Source organism: Xiphophorus couchianus, chromosome 19 (assembly GCF_001444195.1).
Source record: "Xiphophorus couchianus chromosome 19, X_couchianus-1.0, whole genome shotgun sequence".
In the NCBI taxonomy this organism is placed as follows: domain Eukaryota; kingdom Metazoa; phylum Chordata; class Actinopteri; order Cyprinodontiformes; family Poeciliidae; genus Xiphophorus; species Xiphophorus couchianus.
The window spans coordinates 21,815,564-21,842,392 of NC_040246.1; the positions used below are offsets into that span (position 1 = coordinate 21,815,564).

At 39.9% G+C, this 26,829-nt stretch overlaps 1 long non-coding RNA gene across 1 annotated transcript in view; it reads right to left on the reverse strand.

The window, feature by feature from the left end:
• Nucleotides 1-8,447: 8,447 nt before the first annotated feature.
• LOC114134463 (uncharacterized) overlaps nucleotides 8,448-26,829 on the reverse strand; it is a 61,852-nt gene continuing 43,470 nt past the window's right edge. The window contains exon 3 of the long non-coding RNA XR_003593388.1: nucleotides 8,448-9,690. This is a non-coding gene — a long non-coding RNA (uncharacterized LOC114134463). The remainder of the gene's footprint in view (nucleotides 9,691-26,829) is intronic.

Genomic DNA, 26,829 nt, shown 5'->3' on the forward strand with positions numbered 1-26,829 from the left:
GTTTGTCGGTCAGGAGACTCTGACAGACTGGAGGAGCATTTATTAGAAACACACACCGCTGATCCAGGCATCCACAATAAAAAACACATTTGAATCCATTTCCATTAACATCGCTGTTTTTACTCAAATGACTATCGCTTGCTGCAGGCATTTTGTGTATGTTTTTATGAGAAGTGTGTGTTTTTTAAGTCGGTCTCATTTTTCACTTCTTTGCATACTAGTGTCAAGGTTAATAGCCTTGGTAATAGCGCTTACATAGCATGTTCTCAGATTCCCAGGCCCTACCAGCCATGAAGAACATTCACTCCTCTGATTGGAGCATCTGTGCAAATATACAGCTGTTAAAAATTCAATATGCGAGTCCTGGAGCCATTTAAGGCTAAAAGACTGCTCTACATGTTATTTAAAGGAACGTCTCATCATTTTCACAACTTTTTATTTTCCACTGAGTTCAGATGCTTGAGAAATATTAAAAAATGTGTTGAAGAAACAAAAAATCAGAAGGCAGCAAAAACTTCTGAAGATAGATGTCATTCTTTATGGATGAAGAACTTTGGCACCAATGCAAAATATACTAATCCTAGTAGTTTGAATTTACATTCATTAACCTAACTTTTATATGATTATTTATTCTGTGAGGAGGAAGAAATCCAGAGAATTGGTCTTGTTAAGGCAGGTTGGATAAAAAAAAAAAACTCTACCAATGTGATGTAGCTGTCAAAAAGTTATCCGAGGCAACCATCTGTCACATCACTTAACATCTTTGCAGAATTGTTGTAATTCAGCCACAGTATCTAAATCAAATTCACATCAGTACTTTTACTAGGACACTTCATCACCGCCATGATTTCTAATGACGAATGGTTTGAATTTCGTTTCTGCGATTGCAAAATAGTGATTTTTTTTTTTTTACATTAGTTGAATATCAACAAAGATTTGAGCACATCTGTGATGGAAACGGTGACATGATTGAAGATGGTGTTGTCATGGACACCATTTCATCATCCATATATTTTAGAACTTTCCTTTGAAAACTCACTGAAAACTGTGATCCTTTTTGGTTTCACACTTTTCAGGTTTTTTAACTATACAACATAATATTTTGTTTTGTTTGTAGCAATTTTTTTGTTCTCAATTTTATCTCATTGATAAAATGAGAACTATTGTGAAGTAGTGCACCATTCCTTGATGGAGAAAAGGACAGAGCACCTTTCAAACAACTTGACTGAGCCCAGCAAATGCTTCCCGACAGCCCGGCTCATCTCTGCTGTTTACACTCTTTAATTGTTTGACGGTTTCTGTTTATGCCGTGTCACTTTCAATCCTCTCTGCTTTCTTTTTGAACAGACGAGCTTTCCTTCAGTAAATGAGGTTCTGGAATCTGCTGGATGTGATTGGGGGAAACGCAGAACTTCCAGGTTCTTGCAGACATCACGGTCACATCCCGGCACTCAGACAAGGTCGGTCAACACTTCAAACATTAATTTGGTTTAAATCTATTGTCACGTGTGACAGATTGTGTTTCTGCAGTATGTTGGATTTTACCTTTCCAACGGCCATCAGCAGAACCTCTGAGGTCTTTCATAAATGGGCTGGTTAAGGGAACCTGCATGGCCAGTGATCCTGGATGTCTGCTCTAAGAAGCTTCATACGCACAGGTCACTGATTTAAGATGACATCTTAGCGCACACATGCTGCAGCGTAGTTATACAAGCTTGCACTTTGCATACCATGACTACTCAACCTTCACCAGCTCCTGCATGACTGAGACCAGAGGGCCCCAGGGAGAGAATGAAACAACGAGACGCAGAAAGAGAGAGAAAAGCAGACAGCTAGAGGGTGGGAATGAGTCGGCGGAGGAGGTCCGAGAGGCAGAGGCTCTGCAAAGATGAAAGACAATGCAATCAATAAGATATGTAAGATAACAAATAATGCCCTGGGTATCTCATTAATCGTAACATAAGGCTTATTATGCTGAGTGGAGGTTTATAAAGCTGGGTCACTTTGGCTCCTTTTACTGAAATATAAGCAAAGGTTAGACGAGGTGCAACACTACTGGGACTAAAACCTGCAATTGCTTTTCTAAAATATGCAAAAGAAGGTCATAGTCTCCTACAACTACAAGTATCCTTTAGTCTTCTGTTACACAGAAACACGTCACGTTGTGTTTGCTAATTTTAAGATTCTTCAGCTTTTATCCGTAGAAATACTGAAGAACATAAAGACGCTGCTGGTAGAGCCTACTATTGCCTTTCAGGTGGTGAGTGGCTGTGTTATTGTAAATGACATTGGACCCTCTGTCATTCTTCCCTTCATGCGTAAGAGGAGGAAAATGATAGCTTATCCGTTGATGCCCTTGAAGGCAAGGTGTCTCTACACAGTATATCCATCACAATCAACGCCAGATCATTTATATTAAATGCCTTTTTTTTTTTTTTAAAGGTGCTTCCATTTTAAATAGCGCCTGAATTTAAACAGAGCAATAAACAGTGACTGTCGCACAAAACTCGTCCTTCTAATTTACAGCCGGGTGCAGCAGACGAGTGGCTGAGGAGAGAGGAAGGTTGGGAGTCCAGTCCATGTTGACCTGCATGTTTTCACCTGATCTCCATTCACTGGATGCCATAAAGGTGCATAAAAGCCATTAGCAGAAACTGTGGTTTACAAAGTGCTTCACTTTCATTTCCATAAATGTAATGTTGGTCTTTCCATTAAAGACACTGACATTCTCACATGGCAGTTTATACATTTAAAATAGTGTTACTGTGGAGCCCCAACTATTAGCAGGTTTTTCTGTGGCATGTGACTCCAAATCATTTGCGGAAAATTCACCTGTTCACAGATTTTTTATTGTAGCATTTCTAAAATATTCAAAAGAAGATGCATCTTCTTATCAAGGTGCAATGCTACTTGAGTAACATTTTGTTAGCTGATGTTAGCAAAGCAGACGATTTTCCTTGGCACTGATTGATTGAAGAGTGGAGATAAGGAAGAAACTGCAAAAACACTAAATCTTAACTTATAAAATGGGAAAAATGGGCAGAAATTCACTTCCATAGGAAGCCATATATGTTGTTTCCTACAACAAAAATCATCCAACATCAAACTCTAAAAACCTTAACTTTGACTCCATTATTAGGAGTCAAAGTTAAACATAAATCTACTTCACACATTCAAGCAGCAGATCTCAAAAATCCCAGATTTATGTAACAAAAAGTTTAGAGAAATTTTGTCAAGCTCGTGCATTTTCTGCTGTAACAGTCTATCTTCATAAATCCCCAAACCTTCACAAACACATTCTTGTGCAGTTTGCCACATTAATTTCCCGTTTACATTAGTCTAACTGCAGACAGAGAAAAATGTCACCTCCACCAGACTCTGATCAGTGGGTTCCACATCATTGCCCTTAAAAGTACAGATCCATGTAAATATATTGAACCTGTTTCATGAATTGGAAATTTCCCAGCCCTGAATATTCGTGTGACTAATGACATGTTTTCTGAGTTACAAAGACGGATATGGTGCGAGTGGGGCCACCGCCTCACTTGTGCATTAATAAACTCAGACTGCCATTTTTCTTTTTGCGTGTTAGAGGTCATAGTTGATTTTATCAGGGAATTTGAAACTTTAAACAGCAAATAGCAAATATTTAGCCTTCTAATTTCTATTGTGTTAATTTGACAGCAGATATGATTGTGACCTTGATACTTTAAAGATTGTTTACTTTGAATCAAGACTCTCAAAATCATTTAAAAAAAAATCTCTGTCTAAGGAAACCCAGCAGATTGCATCCAGTCACTGATAGTAGGTAATTACTTGCATTGTGTCGTTGACTTTACAGCAATCCCTCATACTGAGCATGCAGGTAGCGACAGTAGAGGAGAAAAACTTCACTTTAACAGGAAGAAACGTCCAGCAGAACCAGAACCAGCATCAGTAACAGCAGCCATCTGCGACAACTGACTGAGGATTTGAGAAGAACTTTTAAAGAACTTCATATAGTTTAGTCTATATTTTCTGTTCAGGAAAACTAAAAACAGCTGGTGCTGAAATGGACGTTTTTCCATTTGTCACAACCTTAGCGGTATCTAAAGACAATGTCCTGCTGTTGCTTACATCCATTTTCCAGCTGCAGTTCCTCGGTAAACATTGGCTAATATTCCTCAACTGCACCACTGCTGGCAACTGGAGTCCCAAAAAGCTTCCGTTCATTTTACGTTGAGTTTGGTTTTCCTTTTCAATGCTGTGTGGAAGACAAACATGGGACATTTTTTGCATTTTTCCAGTGACAGATCCTGAACTCAATAACTGGTTGTGGCTCCTTTTGTATGAATTATTGCATCAAAGATTTGCTAATTGACACAGTTTTTAGTAAGTTAACACTTATTTATATATGACTTTTGTGTTTCCATGTGCTGCAAACAATAACGATGAAAAGGAACAGAAAATTAAAGCCTGAAACATCATTCTGTCTATTGAAGCTATTTCAATGTCAGTTTAGGAATTATGTGAGAGACATCAGCAGTCATGTGTTCAACTACATAATCCACAGAAGCATGCAATGACTAGAAACTGGCAAACGGACCATAAATGTTTGGATATAAGTTGCATAAAAGCTCAGATAAATGAGCTCTTTATGTTAATCTTCAGAGCGTCCAGAGACGAGGTTCTGGTCACTTTGGCCTCTTGCCTTCTACTTGTCCAACTTATCTAATCAATATGTCAGCGAAGACAGACCAATCAAAGTGAAATAGTCAGGGCACACCTTCCTATAACATATTTGCTGCCATAAACGTAAAGATTAATGATAAAAACGGCCGAGCCAGCTGCATGCATGCCCTGATTCTCTCAATGCATGACATTTCCAGCTTGCCACTGCTTGTCTTCAGGGTCATTACCTCCACATGCAGGTATGGAGGTTTCAATCACACCACCCTAAAACATCACCTCCAACCAGCCGCTGTTCTGTCACCAGCACACACACGCACACCCACACACACCAGCTCCACCTCCTTTAATGAAAACGTAGGTCAGACACACATTAATCAATGGAGACACCAAGCTCTATGAAATCTAAATGGGGTAAACATCCCCTGAGCATTCACTACAATTTTATGTCGGGCTACAGACATCAAATAAAACATAGAAGAAAAAATGCATGAGGATATTGATTCTGATACAGTTTCTTATATATGCCAGGACATGCAAAAAAAAGAGGTTCCATAAAAACCCTGAGATCTACTTTACAACCCCTCTGGAATAAATGGATTCATATTAACAGCAAACATACATGAGCAAAGTTGGTCCAAAAATGTGTGACTGCATAATGCAGGCTGGAAAAGGTAACGCAGGAAAATGTGATCAAACATTTTTGGGAAATAATGACGGTTTATGGTGGGTTAATTTTGTAGCCGCAACTCGAAATTCTGACTTCCCAGTCCAAAAAATCAACAAGAACGTTACCCAAAGTTGAAACGGCTCATTTTAAAGACACTAAAAAGCATTTACTTATTGCCAAGAAACACATGGATGGGTTGTTGTTGTTTTTAGTTCTTGATCTGCTTTTAGAATCAGCAGAGACCCGAATGGAAGTACAAAAATGTGTAAAATATGAATTTAAGGTTCAACATGGCCTCTCCTTGTATCAAGAGCAGAAAGTTTATTATACAAGACACATGTGAAGGTGTGTCTAAAATCAATGTTACATGTAGCACCAACAACTCTTACTGAACAAATTAGAAACAATGTTTGCTTATAGAAAATTTATCTGAAAACGATGTTTGTAGGAAGCACTGTGAACAATGGCTGCTGGCGCCGCCATGTTGAAATGCTGACTTCTCTGTAACTGGAACGCCGTTACCTCAGGCGTGATGTCATACCCAGCTCCAACTTCCAGGTAAAGGTAAATGTTTAGCACAGCTCCCTGCTGTATTGTCCCACACCAGGTCCTATTTAAAGTATTTAAAGCAATGCATAGTTGCTCACAAGCCAATAATAAAAAGACTAAAATCTTATTTTTAAAAGCATAATCCTGCTCTGTCATATCAAAGACTTTGCTTATTATTTACTGTATTTTTGATAATCCATTAGTTTATCCCATTTTCCACCAGCCTTTCTGCAGGAGGATTATGCTAAAATAAATCTCATTTATTTTCCTTTAAAGGTTGTTTTTCTTTATTCTCACTCTTAAGGCAGTGAAAAGCCAAATGATATTGAACAGAAACGCAGCAGTGTAAGCTTGAGGCTGACACTTGAGGGTCAGGGGAGAGAAAAGACGAGAGGGAGACATTGATCTGCCGAGGCTCTACAGGCCGATAACTGAAGAGCCCTTAACCAAATAGGAGCGGCGCTCTGAAAGGCCTCAGTAGGACTCAGCAGCCCAGAAGCACGATCAAAGCCGGCTGTGATGGGTCTCAGTCGCTGCTGAGATCATCTTCATTCTCATGATAGACCCTCTTCTTACTCGTCTTCCTTTAATTCAGACGGAGAGATTTATGTCTTACATACAGGACGGAGACCAATGAGCAAAGATGAAGAGTTTTTTTATCAAAAACTTGTGACACCTCAGATCCTGATATTTTGTTTTAAATCTTAAGAATGAAAACAAATCATGCATTTTGCTGAACTAATTATGCTGACGTTAGAAGATGCACGGCTGCAACTCACCGGAAAGATTTACAGATCCCCCGTAAAACAGGCGAGCAGCAAAATAAGCACTTATCACCGCTTTGAGCCTTCAGCCATTATGAGCCAACATTAGAGACGCCGCCGCCGCCGCCTGCCCTCTGCTGCCATGCAAATTATGTGCAGAAGTGGCATGTCAGACATGTGTGACTGCTGGCCTATGAATGCATAGGCACTAATCAACATTGTTTAAAATGCTCATTTGCATATGCATGCATCATTAATTCTATGCAAATGAGACAGTGGGGACTGCACTAGTGTAACTTTCCACGTAACCCAATGGTGTGGCTGTCAGAGGAAGGTTAGAAGAGAAGCACAGTCGTTAGTTTGTCTCCATACAGTTTCAGTGTCAATGATTAATTAAGCTGTTGTGCAAAAGGTCATTTTTCAGCATTGTGATGCGTTGTGTGTGTTTCTGTTTCTGGATCATGCCCATGCATTCAAAACGCAGCTACACAATAAGATACATGAGGCTTTTGTCAGTTTACAAATGGAAGAATACAATTGGAACGCCGAGTCGATGTAAACTTTTAATATTTGGCAGCAGGACAAATATGCATTAATAAAATCTTTGTTATGGGTTTTCATAGCGGATTCCTCGTCACACTTTGCTGCATCAAATAGTGAAGCGGTTATTACAAAACCTAACCTGGTGGGCCGGGTCACGCTGGGGGGAAATGAAGCTTTTCTTGTTTGGATGTTTAGTCCAACTTTACTCTGTAGATCTGAAAACAACCGACTGTTGGAAACATTTCTTCTGTATGATTTCTAATATCTACCTGGCATCATAATGTCTCGCCTGCTGTGTTGTTTCTAGAGACAGACTTCAGTTCTCTTGCAGTCTGTCTGGATTTTATAAAATCCGTATGAAACTCAGCTGAGGTTCAGAATCAAAGGATCAAATCTGATTTCCAGATACGGTCAAAAGGCTGGACTAACAGCTGCACAAATCATTTTTATTCATTTAGCAACAAAAAAAAAAAACAACAAAACAAATGTACGTTATGTCTATGATCATTTGCTTGTGGCCATATATTGCTCTAATTCTAAATCTAGTATTAATCTAATCAGATTACAAATTAACACTAATTTTCACTCAAATTGGATTATTTATTATTTACCCTTTTCTATCCAGATAAGATAGATTCGGATCCGAAGGTTAAACTTTGGTTTTCATTTTTCTGAATTTTATGTTTTGCATCATTTAACTTTAGTTTTATATGATTAATATCTAGATGTTTTACAGTTAAACAGAAAAACTTGTTGCGATTAATTTTAGTGTTTTGTAAAGTTTGTAAGAATCAGCCTGTCTGATATCTTTCTGTTTTATTTTTTAGAATAAAACAGAGCATGAGTGAAAAGAAATAGTGACTTTTGTAAGTGAGTAAAAGTTCAGATAGGAACGTAGAATTCAAACAGGTTGATTTTCTAAGTGGCACCGGCTGTCCGTCCTGTAAAGTCTCTCCTCTCTCCTCAGATACATTTTTGTTTGTGTCACCAAGTAAATAATAAACAGAACTCTGTCTGTCTCTTTGCTCATCCTTAAGGCTCGACTCCAAAAAAAGAAAATTTACTTTCCAAAAATCGTTTTGTGTATTTTTCAGTGCATTTCCACACAATCTCCAGTGAATTCCCTCAGCATGATTTTTGGTAAGTGTCATAAAATATCTATTTATGCTTTTCCAACCAAATTCCCTCCAAATCCGTGAGCTATTCCAGTTCCACTGATGTCCCATGTTGTCCACTCCAACCTCCACTTCACATTTTATTTTGACATACAGAGTTGAGAGCATTTCCAAATGTTTAAATCATATAAACCAGAAATAATACTTTGTCCATCTTTGGTTCAGCTATATAGTATGCTCTTGTAAAAATGTTTAAAAGTTGTTTACTTAATAAAAGTCCTGGGATTCTAGTAAATATTATCCTTGAAATTTGTTCTGTTCCCGTCAACATTACCTTGTTGGGGTGAACTTACTGTGTGTTCTTATTCTGAACACGGCATGTTTATCTGGATCAAGGGCGAGGAATTGACGGAGTTCTGCTGCGTCAGGCCGGGTCGTTTTGCAACCGGTAATTAGGTACCAATGTTCTGTAAGTGCATCAAGTGGGAAGATAATTATTAACCAAGTTAATCCAAAAGTAGGTCAGGCTTCACTTTCACTTTAAGCTACAGGGAGAGTCTTCATCAGCGCAGGCAGCGCAGCGTAACAAAAGATAAAATAACCTTATTACTTGGGTATTGTTGTGTTATTTGGGTCACAGTTGCATTGGTTCCCTAGCTGTGGTGCACATGTGAAGTATGTGTGTGAGAGAGCCAGCACTCGCTCAACATGTCCAAACAATCCGTGACAGCCTGGTTTATGTGGAGATAAAATTGTACATCCTGCAGTGTCGAATGCATAATAAGGAGATGCCAGAGCAGTATTTTACCCCGGCATCATGTCTGCCTGCATCACTGGAATGAAAAGCAGATAAATAATGTGGTGACAAAGGATCAGGATTTAAAATGATGTGACACAATCCCAAGTTTTGGTTTACAGTGGGAATAAATAAAGTTAATTATAAAAAACTTAGAACTGATAGCAAGATCTAGTGCTACAGTCAGTGAAAATACTTCTATATGCTTCACATACTTGTATGTCAGGTCTAAGTCAAGGTCAGCACATTTTGATGCATACTATATTTGGTAAAACAATAACACAGAGGTTCTTTATGTGAACCTTTACAGACATAACCCAGGTGATTCCATCTTAAAATAATATAGCATCAAGAATATATTCTCATAAAACGCTGCGCTCACACCTAGAGTCCTTCAGTGATTCCTCTGTCACCTTTCTGCTTTGTAATGAGATAGTGTGGCGAAGAGGGAAAAGGTGGCCTCAGCAAATATAGATGAGAATGACATCTTGTGGAGTTTGAGTAGCTGAAGAGGTATCCAATAACGCCGGCCCCCCTCCCACTCTGTCATGTATCCCTTAGCCGATGCAACGCTTCCGGAGGAACCTGGGAAGACACATGATGACAGCCGCGCTCAGACGAAGATGGTAACAAGATGTGATGCATAACACATGAGAGAGGCTGAGGTGTCATTACAGGGGATGAGCAGGCTTCATCAGCCACATCACAAATACATTCTGGATGACACCTTGACTTGTGATGCACTCTGGGAAAATGACATTTATTACCTTGTTATGTTTATTGAAAATACACAGATACATTAGTCTGCTGCAGTGAACCTTGCTGGTGAATGAAGTTCAGATTTTTATTTCTGTTCCTTGAAATTATATTTTATTCCTTTCACAGGATGTTGAATGTTGGCTTTCTAATGTTTATAGATGGACATTTTTCACTCTTGTGCTTAAAATATAGTTTTATGAACTTCATATCCTCATTATTTTAAAAAGTTCACCATGCCCAAAATTTCCATCAGTTTAATTTGATGTGGCAAATTTTAGAAATGACCAAATTTGGTTAAATGTTACTGTCACATTAGCAAAAACATTTCAAAAGAAGTACTTGTAATTATTTTTCTTTTCACTGATTTAATCCTGAAAATAACAAACTTCTCCCCACTCATCGCTTCTTACAATATTATTTAGTCTTGCTGTAGTTTTTACATTTATGTGAAATATATCAATAAGAACAAAGATCACTAGCTACACCCTGATTCATATTCCTCTGTGTCTGAGCCAAATGAAGTGACTTTTGATGCTAAAGATTTTGAGAAAACATTTAGTGCCTAAAAGTCATTCCAGACGGTGTTTCTAGAATAACAGCAACCTGATTGTGTGGAGAAAAGCTGGAATTTCAGTTTCTTCAATAACTGCTGTTATGTTTTTGTGGGGGACCAGTTGCTGGGGACTTTAGATCAAGGACCCCCCCTCCCATTAAAATGATTTTATTCTTGTTCCTATGAATATTTTGCTTTGTTTTGTTATTTAAAAAGCACTGTGATTGATTGTCCATGTGAAGCTGTACATTCATACATATGTGGATAACTATTCTGGCTGAGAGTGAGGAGTTTAGAAAAGCAGGACTTTTGAACAGGCGCGTAGGGCAGCCTGGGGTCGTAAGTGTTTGTTGTGTAGAAGAAGCCGAGTAGTAGAGAGCAGCCTGAGTGTGACGCACGTTGGACTATTGATATTGTTCGTGTTCGAAAAAAAAAAGGAGTAAAGAAAATTTACCACAACCGCATGTCTCGATACCATTTTTGTTCGAGTGTGCAACATTTTACACAACTACTGCAGGCTCATGAATATAACATTTAGTGGACAAACTGGTTTGATGATGTGCTTTGGAAGTGGAAATGAATAAAGTAAAATGAGCTACAAACAGTTGAAAAGATGACTTTGTACTAAGAACTAGATGTTTTTTACATGCTTGACTGCTCTATTTCAAATGTTTTTTTTAAATCATTAGATTAAAAAAAAGAGTATTTCCTTATTTTCTGTTCTCCAGCTCCACTATTCCCAAGCTGAAGTCTTAAGGGCTTCCCAGTTCTCCACTGGGATGATGCAAGAAAACAGATGAGGGCAGAGCAAATTCTGCTGAGCTATTAAAAGTTTTTTTAGAAAATGAAAAGGGAAAGGTACTCTGTTAGTGGTAGTGTGCCTGTTAACTAATAAAAATGCTTACATACATTGAGAGAAAAATACAAGAGCAATCAATATTTTATACAACAAGCTCAGGCTGGGATTGCAGCCCTGAACGGGGGGAGAAGCAACGGTGGAGGTGAAAAATAGATTGCATTAATCTTGTGCAGTGATTTACAACAATTATGTCATCTGTTTGATAAACAGAGGAAGAGTCGGAGAGGAGCTAAATAATTCAAGGTTTTCCCCTTTGTTTATGCCAGAAGACAAGACTGGAGCGCCGTCCAGAAGCTGCGAAGGGAATGAATTAGTGAGCGGGGACTCCGGCTCAGATAGTGCCACCTAATGTAAATTCAGTAAACCCTCCTCCAGACCAGACTGAGCGCCTTTCTCCTCCTCCAGCCCCGCCGCCCCGCGTGGCTCCAGCACGCTCCACGACACCGTCCACATTCTCCTTCCCTGCTCAATGTTCCATGACAACAAGGTGAGACGGACAGCAGAGGTTAGGCTGAACAGCTGCTTCCTGGGTTGGAAATTCCAGGCATTGAGGGCCATCTGTCTATATGCTCACTGATGTATATGGGAGCCATCTATCAGGCTGCGAGCCCTGCAGCTGCTGGGGCCATCACAGCCCAGCCTGCCACCCGCCCGCCGCCCGCCCGCCCGCTCGCCTGCCTGGCTGCCTTCTCTCAGCCTCAGCTCCAATACAATGAGCGCTCCTTCTTCACTTTGTGTCACACAGAATGGGCTGATTTGATTAAGTCCTGGGCTCTCATTATGTTAGGTAGGGGTGTAGAATTTCAATGATAATCCATAATGCATGACCGGGGGTTTTGTTGCCATGGTGACATAAATTCAAGGTTACCAGCTCAGACGCATAATTGGGTGCGCATTGAGCGCTGAAGAGGTGCTGTTAAAATTCCCCTCATGAAAGTGGAGCATCAATCATGCTGTCGCAGATTGCAAAGTACTCATAATCAGATGAAATGCCTGGCAGAGAGAAGACGTCACAACAGGACGTGGCTTACTACTCTCTGGAAACTAATCAGAGATTTAAGAATGAACAAGACAACTCCAGCTTCTTTTTTTTTTAACATTGTTTGCTTTCTTTTATCACCCCTAAAAGCCCCTCCTGGCCATTTTTGTTGTTTTATTTTATCTCATTTTATTGCATTATTTTTTTTTTTCTCTCTGCAGCCGGTAAGTTGGTCTGAGTTCATTTGGCCCTTATCTTTGTCTCCCAGGCAGCTATATTTTGTGTCTTTTACAGCTCCCCTGAAATGATGGAAATCAATTCTCACAAGAGATCAGGACCTCTATGACAAGCGCAGGCCGCAGCTGGAGGCTCATCAGACCCATCTGAACGGCAGACAAAAGAAAAGATTTCTGCCTCCTTTATGCCTTCTCCTGAAATCCCGTTGAAAATCTGCTCATGCCGTCTCTGGTCTGCACCACAGTTCCTTTATTGATGCTTCTTCTTCTTTAAGGGTGGAGGCGGTGGGGTGGGGGTGGCTAGGGGATGTGGTTGCTCGGAGGCGTGTGCAGGATGGGTATGGTGTCGCCCCCCTCGGATAAAACCCACCCTTTTTTTCCTCCCTCTCGCCTTTTATATTTCCAGCATCCATAACAAAAAATATCTAGGAACGGATGAGTGGCTTGAAGCTACTTCTAAGCTGCAGAGAGTTTTTTTTTTAATGAATAAAAGGATGGTGAGACATAAAAACAACACAAATGTACTTTTTCTGCTGGTTATCTTAGAATTTAGTGAACCATTCTTCTTCTCTTGTCGGAATAAGGTTGCAGGTAAAACCATTTCAATCACAGGAGCCGCTCCCTGAAACAGCCCTGTCCATCAGCACAGCAGCACCATAATTCTCTCACGGTTAATAACCATAAATCAGATGAGATTCATAAACCATTAAGTTGGTGCTTATTATCTCTTACACAGGGTAGTTCAAATATTCATGGCCTGAAGGTATGTGCCTTCAGTCCAATAATCTGCCCTATATATGCAGTACTTTCCTCTTTTTATCACATGAATTATGTTTTTGTCATAATCTACCTGAACATTTCTCATCACAGGATCCATAAGGTGAACTGGATGTAGCACATCATCATTTAGACACTTCTGCATAACAGCCAATCGCAGCAGTTTCAGTTTCTCATATTTAGTTTCATATTAAGCCCAATATAATTCAAATCCCTGGAAGATTTCAGCCTAACGTAACATTTTAATTGTTCTGAGAAGTTTCTTCTGAGTGAAAGTAATGTAAATGTTTTGGAGCAGTCCAGTCAAAGTCCTGAATCTCATCTAAAGATTAGGGTGATGGGAAGGAGGCTTTCCAACCTTCACTGTACAATACCACAGAAACAAGAAAAACTTTAAGTCATAAGAAGGTTTACTGTAATAACAATAAAGAATGTTCTCTGTATAAATAACTCAATATACAATTACAGTAAAATGTAAATAAAAACAAATTATTTTCTATCAAAAACTGAGTGAAAAACATCAATGTATCCTGTTAGCATTTATTTATATTAACCTCGCAGTTCTGTATTAATAAAAGGTTTTGCTATTGGTCTGATGTAATATTCCAATCATAAATGACATTTTATTAAATGTCAACAGAAGAACATAAACTAAATAGTTTAGGATTGAGTTGGGACAAGTGGTTGAACAAAGTATCAATTCAGAAGCTACAAATTAAAGGTGCACTTTTCAGATGTTTTCTTCTCAAAGAATATTCAGAAAGAATTTATAACTTTTATCCCACATCATATTTATCCATAGCTTAATTGAAACTTTGAAAGTCATTGAAGGTGATAAAAGGTCAGGTAGTAGGAAAAATCTAAAAGCCAAGTCATAGATCAACATAAGCTCAAAAACATTTAGATTATAATCAGATTTAACGATTTTAATCAAAAGAAAATGATCAAATATCCCAGTATGTGTGTTTACTAGTATGCATGCACAGCGTGTTGACTAAATGGATGTCAGGTCTAAGACCTGGCAGCGAGAGAAGACAGAGCGAGACAGCATCCTGCTGGTCTAATTTAAACCTGCTGAGCGCAGCCGGCCCAGGTGAGCTGCTGCTCTGACTGGGCCCAGGTGAGCTGCTGCTCTGACTGGGCCCAGGTGAGCTGCTGCTCTGACTGGGCCCAGGCTCCGCCCACAACTTTCTGGAGAGGAGGAAAACACGGCCAGCAGGGGCAGATACAACCAAAGGCTGTCACTGGGAGAAGAAAACTTGTCAAAAAAAACCTCTCCCTCATGCCCTGGAGGTGAGATCGCATCGGACTTTTTCTACTGTGGTCAGCCAATCAGGAGCTTCCCTGCCTCATCTGTGTTTCTGTTAGTCAAACAACATATATTAGGATTAAACACAGGTGGTTAAACAGCGATAGAGAGAGCGTTATGACCAAATCTAAGGAATAAAAATGCCCGTCAGAACAGGTGCATCAAAGCGTTTCAGGAATATGAGCGTTTTTGGAGCTGCAGCCTCCTCTGCCAGCAGAGCGGTGAGGACGCCTGCGGCAGTACCAGCAGTGACATGGCTGAGGCAGACAGCAGAGATGAAGGCAGCAGCCTTCAAACAGCAGTCAGAGCAGCTCAGACTGAGTCACTCCTGCCACCAAGCTTTGCTGCTCTGTCACTTTATTAGGCTGAAGAACCTGAAGATGTCTGCTTCTGCACCAACAGCCTCGTTTCCACTGGAACAGAGGGTTGGTCCACACGGGATCAAAGGTCACAGCAAAGGTCATGAAACCATCATTTTTTCATAGCCAGGACATCAATGTGTTTCTTTTATCCAGAAGGGAATCACTGGGGCTTTTTACATTTCAATTTTATTTATTTATATATCATTAATTCACAACAAATTTCATCTCAAGGGACTTTTTTCAAAGAAGCGATTTTAGTTCCGATTGATTCAAGTTATCAAACATTATATTTAGCAGTTCTTCCAGGATGTGGCTGTTGTTTATTGGTAAAATTACCGTTTTTCAAAAAGTTGCATTGAACCTATAGTTTTGCCACAACATTGTCTTACAAAAAGAGCAGAAACTGCTGCACATTACCTTCCCCAAAAAAAGACAGGATACTAACAAAGATATAATATCCACCACTGCTAACAAGTGGAGTTTCACAAAGCTTCAATTTAGGCCCCATGTAAACTTTAAGTTGCCTTTGGTTTCCATCTGTAGGAGGCAACATTTGCCTTTTCGATACTGTGTGGATCATATTCAGATTTCCATCCATGTGAAGACAAAAATAGGACATATGGAAATAACTACTCATATTAATGCATTCAAATAAAACACAAGATTTTTTTGATTTCCTCCCTGATTTGCTTAGTTTTTATGACACAATGCTGGATTTTGATTTTAAATCATTTTGACACATTAACAGTAAACGTTAATGTTAAAATTGTGAGATCTCATCATTTCATCAAACTGATGTTCAGTAGAGCTGAAGTTTTCTAATTTGAGGGAAAAACCTGGCCTGCACCAGCCAGTCTGCATGTCTGAGGACAAAAACAAGGATTAAGTGACCTGAAACACGGAAATACTGAAGGATTAAACAGAATGGAAGTAAAGAGCCACTTATTTTAAACCATAATTATATTTTAAGCCAAAAAATGAAGCCTTTTCACCTGAGAAACATCTAATTATCATGAAAGAACTGAACATTATCTCAAAGTTATCTTAAAAAAAACAAAAAAAATATTCATATGGGTGAGTAGCTCTCTGCTTCAAATCACTACTTAAAATTTTTGTTCATACAACAAATAAATAAAATATTTTTCTTGGTTCCATCTTTGTTTGGGTGTGTGTCAAACCAGATCATTTCCTTGATGCACACATATATTTATTCCAACTGATACTTTTTAAGAGTTAAAAGTGTATTGGATGTGTTTTCTGTGTTTATGTATTGCTGTCAGTTGTAGGTGATTTCCCCTGAGGGAAACTGAAAATACTTCCAATCTTGAATCCCTTTCATCTGCAGCATCTATAAGTTGTCTGAATGGACTCTAAAGAAGAAAATAAAGTTATTTTTCATAAACACAGAGTTCCTTCATATCTTAAGTTTGCTGGTGTTCCAAAAGAAGGAAGTACTTCTCCCTCAGAGTGAAAGTTTAGTTGTGTTTTCTTGAGAATGTAAGTCAAGAAGCCTCCTGCTTCACAACTGCACTTATTTTAAGTGTACTGTTTGTAAAATAGTGGGAAACGTCACAATTTCTAATAAAATCCATTAAAAGATCAGTTTTATTTAGTGATTTATAGTTAAGTCTATAAATAAACCTATCGCTGTATATGTAGCATCTATATTTTCACAAGCATAGTGCTCATGCCTGCTAAACTCTCCTGCCATAACTGTTTTGCAAAAATGTTTAAAGGTTGTGTGAAAAGGGAAAAGAAAGTTTTATCCAAGAATACAAATCAATAAATCATGTTTTGTGACTGCCTCAAACCGCCTTGAGACGGAGTTAAAATATCAGCTGCAGAATTCAGTTCACGGTACGCTTCGAATTATCCGTCTGACGAAGGAAAGTGCAGTCCTTGTCTTTTGGACAAGAACATGAAAAATGTATGGAGTTTACTTTAGCTCAAATGAAAGTCTCCTCGCTTCAAAAGGAGGCAACAAACACATGAGGGAAATTCGGCAGGCATCAAATTAGGAAGAAGACATCTGTGGGCGCCTATCACAGCTCACCTTCAAAGGGACCGTGTACAACTAGAAGCCATTTTGTCTGGGAGTACAAAGGAAAGCAGATTATTAAGAGGAAGGGTTTAAAAAATGAAGAGAGATATTCCTTTTCAAGTCCAATTTTCTCCCTCTACTGTATTTGCCAGCTATTTTTCCAGTGAGCACGTTTCTGTAAAGCGACTCAACAGGGTTCCCGCTGAAGATCTGAGTCAGGTTTTTAATGAGCCCTGCCACTCCTGCACTGCTGTCACAGGTGTGGATGTGCTGAAGCTGAAGCTCACTGGGCTTTATCACAGACTTTACCTCGTCAATTAGGGACTATAAGCTACTCACACAGACCGAGCTCCAGAACTGTCTGGTTTTTTTCTGTCATCGTCTTTCTTTTCCCACAAAAGCAGCTGCATGCAAATGAGAAAACAGCCAAGCTGCAACCCAGAAACACAACTCAGTCCGTTTCCAGACGTCCTCCCACCCTGACTTCACATGTTTTCTGATTCTCTAAATGAATTCTTCTCTTCTGTGCAGCTGTGGAAAGGTTATCACAGATGGGTATTTCTGCCTAATATTTTTAGAATGCTGCGAGTATTTGATCTGATCAGCATGCCTGCTGTGTTTGTGAATGAGAAGCAGAAGCAGCGAGCGGAGAAAGAAGCTCATAACTCCCTGTCCTCAACATGAACCCTGGAAAGTGTCCCATCTGTTACATTCGCCCATTTCCCATGTCAAATGGCTGAAGTGTAGCCGGCGTGGAGAATGAACTGGGTGTCAGTGACGCCACTCGGTGGCCTGGTTCCTACACGCACCATTCTGTCCTTTTCCTATCCTGCAGAAAATATTCACACCCCTTTAACTCTTGCAAATTTAGCAAGAAGGAGATTGAAGTCTGTAAAGCACAAGTCTCAACGTAATTAATGATTTTATCTGAATGATCATCACAGTTAGTAGGATTTGCATTGAATCGCCTTTACTCTGATACCCCAAAATAAAATCCACTCTGATTAGTTTCCTTCTGAGGTTGCATAAAAAGTAACTAGACTCCGTCTGTGTGGATATCTGGGGTGTTTGGGCCTTTCATCTACACCAGGGAAGCTCAAGTCCAGTCCTCCAGAGCTATTATCCTGCAACTTTCAGATGCTTCCCTGCTCCAATACACCTGAATCAAACGAAAGGCTCGTTAGCAGGTCTGTTCTGCGCTGATCCTGGTCTGTTGGAGTAAAGATGCATCTAAAAGTTGCAGGTCGGTAGCTCTCGAGGACTGTAGACCCTTTATCTACACAAAACCTCAATTCATCACCAAAAATGATTCTTTATGAAACCTCTGACCCCGGGGGAGATTAGAGAAAACTATATATTTTTTCATGTGTTCATGGAAAAACTGAGATTTAATGTCCCACACATTTGCAGTTTGCAACAAATAATGTGCCAATATATACACATACTTGCTTTGACACGATTCCCATTCAATATTGCAGCACTTTTTAAACGTAGTTCAACCTATAACCGAGTCCGTCTGGTGGCATGGGAGAAAAAATTAATAACTCCTGGTCACAACTTGCTTAATTTGTGGGAGCGACCTAATAATGCGAGGGAACGACTCATTCATTTCGTCCAGTGCAGCTCCATCACCATGCTTAATTCCCAACAGGAAGTCATGGTTGTTTTGAAGGATTCTGATTGGCTGATAGGTTTTAGCTTTGAGCTACACTTCCCCCTGTGTACAACAACACTTAATAGGTTCAAGTGGATAAAAACTATTTCATGTGTATGATATTATTTTTTTCAAACAACAGATTTGTTTTCATAAAGACCCGGCTGGGTGGAAATGCAGCTGCTCTCTGGAGGCCTTCGAAGATGCAGCAGCAGGTCAGCAAAAAAGTTGTGAAGACGTTTAAAGCAGGGTTAGGTGATTAAACAATGTCAATAGGTGCTGGCAGAATAGCAGCTATTGGTTGTGGATGCCACAAATCCATGCCAGCTGAAAAGCCGTTAAAAGCCACGTAGGAGACACTACAAGGCTGCGGGAAAAGAGACTTTTTTCCCACAGTTCAAAGCTCGATTAGAGTCACAAAACCTCCGCGACCTTTTAGGACAAAACAGATTATTTTTACAATATCCACTACCAGAAATTTGTTCAGATTTTTAAATGAAAGAAAAACATTTTTAACACTAGATTTACATAGAAAACTACATTAAAAAGCAGATGCTCTGCACCATATTGACAAGAAAATTAGTTCTATATAAAAATAGAAATGCTACTTTCACCGTTTGGGCACTTGTGGAAAGACTGCTAAAGCAAGCCTTTTATTATAATATTCTCCAGTTTATTTGATCATTTTAAAGACCAAAGTTATTAAAGACCAAAGTGGATGGTCCAAAGAGACGCTTGTGGCTCTGGAACTGTTGCCCTTGGTTGAGATCTACACATATTAATGCGATAGAACGGCCCACTTAAAGTCCTGACATAAATTAGATTTTCAGATCTTCCTCAACTCTGACTTTGAGATATTTTGCAAAGAATCGTCAGAAATCTGTCCAGATGCATAGATTTGGTAGAGATACAAGTTTAAGATTTTTATTTGTATATAAAAAAAATTAAAACCATTTCCATTTCCAAAATATGCACTGTTTTATGTGGATCAATCTAGTAAAATGCATTAAGTTTGTGGTTGGAATGTGACTAAATGAGGAAAAGGCTGCAGAGTGTAGATAGTTTTAAAAGTGATTGTAGCTCTGAGTAGAAGAACTGAGTCATAGGTGAGAAGTGAGGCTGACATGCAGAGAAAAAGTAAAGCAGAAAGGCAGCTGCATTTTTTCAGCTAAAGGAGGAAGGAAGCAGAAAGCGAGAAAGGAGAGAATGGAGGAATGTATTGGTCAAGCCCACAGCATAGCAACAAAACAGAGTGAAGGCCTGTCACTCCTGGTCACTGTGCTCACTGCTTGGCGACTGCAGAGGAATGCACTGGTCATTCACGCTCAAGAATAGGCAGTGCTCTTTTGCCCCTTCCTGCCTGTGCTCGGCCATTGTATCGGCAACAACATTGTTCAGCAGATTCCTTTGTCCCTTTGGATTTTTGGAGGTCCCCCTTTCAGGGCATCCACCCAGACCCCCAGCGCGGTCAGGACAGAGCTGCTCCACAAACAGCTGTCTGGGATCAACCTGAAGTCAAGCTAAGCTGGCTCTCATTTCAGCCAATGCATTACAGATGTTTATCCTTCACAATTACGCTTCCTGCTAGTGAGCTGCAGGCAGAATGATAATGCCGACTTCCTCCGTTCTGTATTTCGGTATTGGGGTCTTACACTAAGCTGACCCTTTGTCTAGATTTCTCTGCTCAACCCATCTCAAGTGTGATTGAATTGAGTCAAAGCTTGGAGAGCGATGCTACCTCTTCCTGGTTCTACGCTGAGAAGATCTCCAGTGTTCAAACTGTTGTAATGTTTACGAGGTCAAGGTCATAGGGTCAGTGATTCTACCTTAGTTATATTGTCATGCTCTTTGTTAGGCAATGGATTATCAACTTGGTTTTGGCTTTATGTTAAATGTCATGTTTATGGAGGTATGGAGGATAATATAGGGGCAAGCAAAGGATTTAAGGCCAAATGTACGCAGTGGAAGCAAGTCAACAGTAATCCAACGCAGAGTGGTGAGGATTTGCATATCCTGGTCCGAGGAAGAGCGGATAGAAAACGTTGTCTTGGACCTGACAGTCTACAGGATCATTTGAGTGATTTATGCAGGAAATTGTATTTGCGGAGCAAGGGAGATAATTTAATAAAGCAAGGCCTGGCCTAGTCCTCAAGAACAGGGGGCTCTTTGCTGAAAAATGATACTGCCTCCTGTCTGAGGGGACGGCAGATAAAGAAGGCCAATATTTACTGTGGATCTGTGCTGCTGCTTCTATTTCCTGTCTTAGCTTTACTATTATCTCGCCTGGTTTTCTGAGATGAGCAAACATATTATATGCATACATTTAAATGTTTAATGTATGCAAATGTAACCTGTTTCATTTCCTTTATGCAAATGAAGTATCATTATTATTAGTAAAAATGATGAGAGTATCAATGAATCAAAAAGCAGCTTTAACTAGAGCAGTGAATAATCACACTGTTACAGAGAGGAAAGAATGTTTGAAGAATTCAGATAAGTTCATGTTTAGAGTCTTGGCAGCAAAACCCGACAGTAAACACCAAACATCTACTGAAAACCTGAAAACCTTTAACGTCTTCAGCACACAGTCAGACGAGTTGAAACCTTACATGGATACTGACCTCTGCTTTCTCTGCACAATAATAATAATAGACAAAATAGTAAAAACATGCCATATAAGTCACAAATACTCATATTTATTCTTTTTTTCACACTTAAAAAATTGAGATCATCAAATAAATGTATCATAGAAAGACAACATAGGTAAAACGATAAATGCTGTCTTTAGATTATTTTATTCATTGAGTGGAATAAAAGCTACCTTAACTGACCTGAATCTGTATGAAATAATAATAGCTCCTCTTTTTAAATAATGAATGTTACATGATTAGCCACGTTTTTAGAAGGCTGAGTTTAATTTCTTTAACTACAGCCAAGTCTGACTACTGCCAGAATCACAGAGACAAGAAATCACTTAAATAGAACCTGTCTAACAACAAAACGTAGCAAAAAGGATCTTAATAAGCAACACATCACAGTCAGATCAAAAAGAATATATCAAGAACAGATGAGAAAAGAAGTCTGGAAAGGGTTAAAGATCCATTTCTAAGATTTTGGGACTCAGAGAATTGAGAAAACATGGAATAGTGCAGAACATTGTCAAACAAAAATTACAACAGAAGAACATCTTTGATTTATCCAGGAGGTCACAGAAGAATTCAAAACATCTGAGGCACTGCAGGTCTCACTTACCTCAGTTAAGGTCAAAGTTTATAATTCAACAATAAGAAAGGGAGACTGGGAAAAAATGGCCTGCAAAGCAGAGAGCCGAGACCAAAGCCACTGTAGACCAACAACAGTCCGAAGGCCCGTCTCACTTTCCATAAAAGTATCGTTATGACCTTCTAGTCTTTTAGTAAAATATTCTTTGGTCTTAAGACAAGTGGAACGTTTTGGAAGATATCCTTCCTGTTAAACCTGCTGCATTTTAGAAAAAAACATTTCATCCCGACATTTTGGTGGTAGTATGATGATCTGGGACTGCTACAAGACCATCCTGAAGGGAAATGTCAGCACATCAGTTTGTGAGCGGCCTAGTCAAAGACCGGACTTCAGCCTAATTGAGATGCTGTTGCATGTTTGAAAACCTGCCAATGTGGCTGAATTGAAACAATTCTTGAAAGAAGAGTCAGATTATACTCCTCCATGGTGAGGTCAAAGTCTTACTGTCAGGAACTGCAACAGTTGTCAGTTTCTGTTACAAAGTGTGACACACCAGCTACAAATCACTTATCTTATATGTATTTAGGTTATCTTTGTATGATTGAAAATTTGTTTGATCTGAAACATTTCAATGTGACAAAACAGGAGAAGAGTCTAAATCTGTGAGGGGTCACGATGTTTCCACAGCAGCAGAGTTTCTCTGAGTCGTCTGCCTCTAGTTGTTATGTCTGCTAAAGTTGGTGCAGTTGCCTCAACATCAAGCTGCTGCAAAGGTTTCTTCATGCATCCACACTTACTTTCCTGATATTTTAAGTATGAGGGGAGTTGGCCCCTGTTAATGTTGCATGTCAGCAGAATGAGGGTCTCTTTCTCTCCTTCTGCAGTAGGTCTGTTAATGTTTAGAGTCAGGAGGCCCGGGGGACTCTAAATCCCTCGGACACAAAGAGCCTCTGTGTGCTGGCGAGGTCACATCTGTCCAATGACTCTGTGTGCGTATAGAGAGCACTCTATAGGCCATCAGACGGGCCTGCTGCAACTGCCCCCACTCCCATAATACTGCTCTGTGTGCACCGCTTTGGCCAGCGGGCTTGACAGAGCTCGACATTTCACCAAATGCACATGTATAAAGCGTGCGGTCATATCATCCCATTCTCTGCTTTAATAGCAGTGTTGTGACAATATGATTGCAGCATAAGAGCAACTTTATTCCTCCCAGCCAGGGTCTACCGTCTGCGCGACTGCCAGGTCTGTGAACTGTACATTTTGTCGTTTATATCTGGCTGTCGATGACCAGGACTCCCCATGGCCCCATCTTTGGTGACTGTGCTGATTGTGGGAAACATCAGTTTCAATAAACCTCCTGGTGAAAGGGTGGCACCACATTCTCAGGAGATAAAGAATTTGTGTCAGATCACAACAAAAATGCGTCATATTCACCAACACACAGCAGAAGGATTTGGAAACCCTTCGGTTTGGCTCGAGCTTGGTCACTTATGAGTCAATGCTTTGACAAAATGCGACATGAACAGTAGCTGTGTTTCCATTATAAATGGGAGGAAAACTTTTCTGATATTCTGATGTCAAAAAAACACAATTTTGCAAAAGCGATGCTTTCATTAAATAAGAAATGCAATTAAAATCACACTTGAATGAAAATGTTCATGCAATAAGTCATAGAAAATCATGTATGTAAGCAGTGACAGGAGATCTATTCATATTTCAGTCACAGATTTTCAGACTTTCCTAAATCTTTACAAAGGTCTTCAAGGATTCATAAAGTCTGGAATTTTAGTGATAATTATTTTCTACTCTGCTAATTTATCCACATGTATTTGTGCTGGGAGAGACGGTCAAATGTAAAAATATTTCACTTCATACTGCGCCTGCTTCTGCTGGAGGTTTCTTCCTGTTTTACTTAGATTGAATTTTTTTCTAATCACAGTTAATTTCATTGCACTGTATTATAAATAGATTTGATTACTAATCTATAAAATAGAATTATAATCCGTCTATATGATTAAATTGATTTGATTATACATATTCCTGTACATACACCGGATCTGTTTGTTTTGTAAAGCCTCTTGACAAGACATTTGTAAAAACAAACAATTAATTTTATTTTGCATACATATTTTTTGCACAAGCATGTTTTGCATACTGATTTATTCAAACAGATTCATATTTCGTAACTTTTCCTAACAAAGCTTTACAGAGCTGAAATGAAAGCTTCACAACAGGTGAAATGTGCAACGTTAGCATATTTTGGAAGAAGAAATCAACATCTATTTATTTATTTCTTTTAAAGTGACAGCATTTGCTTCACACAGGCACATCACATGTAAAATGGATTGAAATGAGGTTTTGATGTTGTAAACAGTGATTAAAAAAGTATATGCCTCTTAATGGAGCTCAGTGTTTCCAATCAGATATGATGGAGGCAAGCCAGTGGTGCAATAAATCATTAGGTCTGGTCTGAAGAAAGCAGGACCCTCCACTGAATCCATGCTGGACCTGATAAGGAGATATCAATGAGAGCCTTTGTTTGGTCCAGTGCAGCAAATTAGACACACCAGTGTGCCAGGTTAATGCACACACTGCAATCTTCCCTGACCTGAACAAGCTGGATTTGGCACTTGAGTTTTCTCATGAAGAACAAGTTTCCTTCCACTTGGCTGCCCAGAGTGAATGCAGCTCAGATGATGGAGAGGCTGGAGAGGCCGTCAGCTGGAATGAACATAATCTGCTAAATGAGACAGTGGTCGTCTCATGTAAAGCCAAAAGTAGAGCCAGGAGCACTGCGAGAGAGCAGCTGTAAACACTGCTCTGCTCCATACATAAGAAACCCTCCAGTCCAGCTGACCTCTGACCCTCAATATATTGTACAACTATGGCCAGTGTATGGTGCACACAGAGCTGTGGCACTCTGGGGACAAAGCAGAGTGGACCTTTCAGGAGGTGACAATGACAGGAGAGGTTAGAAGAGGTCAGAGAGGCTTGATACCGTCCCATTGAGGCCTTAATTGCTCATAGAGAGGCTATAGGGGCCTCTGTGCATCCACTGTGAAGAGGAGGTAATTTATGACTGGCAGGGTGAGGTTACAAGGAAGGGGGACGTCTCCTCAAAAGAAAGGTATGCATGTCTGGCCTCTCCTGAGCTCAAGTGGCCCGACAGATAGCAGTGGATCTACTTGGGAGGTGAACCTGCCGTCTCTTTCTTCTCCCCTCTCTCACAGCGTTTCTTTCTCTAACACCATTGGCTGCGTGTCCCAGATCAGCTCATCTGGGTGTTACTGTGGCAGGATATCAATCTTAATGAAGCTGCCAGGCCACTGTCGTATCAGCTTTAGACTACCAGGCCTTGATAAGCATACCAATTCTCTGTGACAATACCTGAGGTAATAACCAGGACAATAAGCTCTCACAAAAGATGGAGTGGAAAAACAGGCAGTTTTTATGGGGGCTGTGTGTGTGTGACAGAGGTGGCCGGATAAATTGTCTGTCAGTGCAAGTGTCTTGGGTTATATTTCTATATATAGTTGCAATCAGAACTGCTCAACTCAAATGAGGCTGCATTGATGTAGAGAACAGATTATTACAATAATGCTCTAAAATTATGATAAAACAACAGATTGTATTTATTGATGCATGTTTGAGCTGATTTGTTGAGTTTACATAAAAAAATTCCACCTGTATGCATGTGCAGTACTTTGTTTGGCACTTTTTGGACGTCCTGCAGATGTTGGAGCTCCTAACAAACACTTTGATATAGGTGCTGACAAGCTTCCTCTGCCTTTTTGATCAGTGATGTTTGATAACTCCCATGCTGCAGCTGCCATCTTTAAATCCCACTAGAGGTCTTAATCAGATTTAAACCTCGTGTCTGAGAAGACAAGTCCAGGATCTTGTTCTCAACCAAGCTTTGAAAGTCCAGTGATCAGCATGGTTTTATTTTTAAAGAGAAGGTATCATATTTCACTTAAAATGGACTGGTAATTTTGAGAATCAATTATATTACATGCAGCTGTAGTTCTCTTTCTCAATACTCTGTCAAATGATCCAAACCCTTTGAGCAACCTGTTCTCCCTCCCATTACCTGTGGGGGCGCTGCAACAAGAAACACTGAAGTAAATGACAAGAAAACCTCTGAAGAAGACACTCAGTGACACTCCCTTCTTCACCAAATGGAAACAAAAGTAGAGTCGTATCAGATTTTAACAATTATAGTATTTCTCTGTTAGACCATGAGCCTTTTCTCCCACTAGCGCTAGACTAGCATGTTTGTTTTGGTTGCATTTACCCAGAATGCCCTGCTTTGTAGTCAGCTTCCTGCCCGACGTTCACAAATTAGAACCTCTCTGAGGTTTTTAGGCAGAGCAGAGTTCTCTTTTAAGATGTGAAGGTGCATTCACATCTTCTCACCCGAACCGGGAAGATGTGAATGCATCTTCACATCTTTGTCCATCTGCCTTTCCAGGCCAGCCGAGAAACATAGTCCCTCCAGCGTGTCCTGGGTCTTCGCCGGGGCCTCCTCCCGGTGGGACGTGCCTCGAACACCTCACCAGAGATCCGTCCAGGAGGCATCCTGACCAGATGCCCGAGCCACCTCAACGGGCTCCTCTCGACTTGAAGGAGCAGCGGCTCTACTCTGAGTCTCCCCAGAATGAATCGACATCCGGGAGGGATGTCGATTTTATTTTTGTCTATTTTGTATCCAAGGCCCTTCAGGTGTGATAAAACATTCCCATGTCTCTACTTTTATAGAGCCTCACTTGCTTTTCTCACAAAAGCAAAAGAGAAAGTCCTCGAATGGATGAAATGAATAAATGCATTGCAGCTGAAGCAAACAAACGATCACTTACAAGTCTCAAAGTCCCATTATGCTAATTGCTAGAAGTGGTTGATGAATTGATGTGTCACTGAACTCTCTAAACCTGAGTGATTGCCAACCAAAAGCAGAATCTGGCTACATCAAT